The sequence below is a fragment of the Mastomys coucha genome, unplaced genomic scaffold, assembly GCF_008632895.1.
Source record: "Mastomys coucha isolate ucsf_1 unplaced genomic scaffold, UCSF_Mcou_1 pScaffold8, whole genome shotgun sequence".
NCBI classification, from domain to species: domain Eukaryota; kingdom Metazoa; phylum Chordata; class Mammalia; order Rodentia; family Muridae; genus Mastomys; species Mastomys coucha.
In genome coordinates, this window is record NW_022196914.1 from 9,291,718 (window position 1) to 9,293,318 (window position 1,601).

Here is a 1,601-nt window from a genome sequence, read left to right on the forward strand (position 1 = left end):
TCCTCTCCTCTCCTCTCCTCTCCTCTCCATCTATATGGAGTTTATTGGAATGACTTACAGGCTGCAGCTAGTCAAACAATGGCATGCCATGAATGGAAAGTCTAAGAATCTACTAGTTGCTCAGTCTCACAAGGCTGAGTATCTTTTTTGGCTTTTTATATATGCTGGAATCCTGAAGAAGTTGGCCCCAATGCCCAGGAAGAAATGGATGTGTTAGCAAAGTGAGAGCAACCAGGCAAAAAACCAACCAACCAACCAACCAACCAACCAACCAACCAACCAACCTTCCTTCTTCTATGTCTTTATATAGGCTTCCAGCAGGAGGTGTTACCCAGATTAAAAGTGTGTCTTCCTGCCTCATGATCCAGATCAAAAATGTGTCTTTCTACCTAGGTCTGGACTAGAAGTGGATGCACTAGCTTCAAACCAAGCAGAAAATCTATTACAGGTGTGCCCTCCATTTTTTGGATTGTAGTTCATTCCAGACATAGTCTTGGTAGTGACAACCAAGAATTGCCATAACAGACAGAGTCTCTCCTTTGCTGGCCACTGATGCGTGTATTGGGCAAATGACTTGTGAGAATCCGGGGATCTCCATTTCCAGCTTTTATCTTGCCAGAGGAACACTGGGATTAAGGACACATGAAGCAGTATGTGAGCCTTGTGGACTTGAAAGAAGTTTTTTTATATTTGCATTGCAAGTGCTTTACCTATAGATACATGTCCCCAGTTGTTACAAACTGGAAGAATTTTAATTTATCAAGTATCATGGTCAAACTGGAGTTTATGTTTAACTCAAAGAACTAGAGGTCTAAAAATATCAGTGTCTAGTAAGGGCTTCATGGTGGAAGTGTGTGTTAGTCAAGTGGAAAGCAAGCAAGCAAGAGATGGGGGCAGGCTCACTCTTACATAGCAACCTGACTTTCATGGGTACTAACTAGTCAATTCCCATGAGACCCATCAGCATTCTTCAGAAAGAGAATTAGCTCCTTCATTAGGGTGTTCATGAGCCAATACCCATCTAGTAGGTCCTATATGGTAAAGGCTTTACCAGCTTTCTTTCTTTAGATTTTTAGTGCAGATGAGATTTTTCCTCAGACTATCTAGTCCAAGATAAGAGAGTGGTATCTAAGAAAAAAGAACCATAGAAACACAATCACAACGAAGACGAGAAAGTGAGGTCTTGTTCTGTCACGTCAGTTACCTATGGCATGTCTAAGTGATGATGACAGGGTTGATTTCATGTCTCTAAGGACGGCAGCATGATAATAAAACTTGAAATCACTAAAGATAGAATTGTAGGACCATGAAGACACTTATTTCCCATTCTTTGGATTTCTACTCCTACCCAACATAAAGAAATGAAGAAAGACAAAGAAGCGGGCAGAACGTCCTGGCTCCCCTCCTATCACTCTTTCCTCCCTGGGGGAGTTCTTGTCCTTCCTGAATGTTTTGTGTCTTTGTAGACATTTCAGATGTTGCTGGTCGCAGGAGCTCCTTCTTACTACTCCTTCCAGAACAGACCTGCTGCTGTGAAGTGATGAATTCAACATCATTACAATTGATACTGATGAATTCAACATCATTACAATTGATACTTA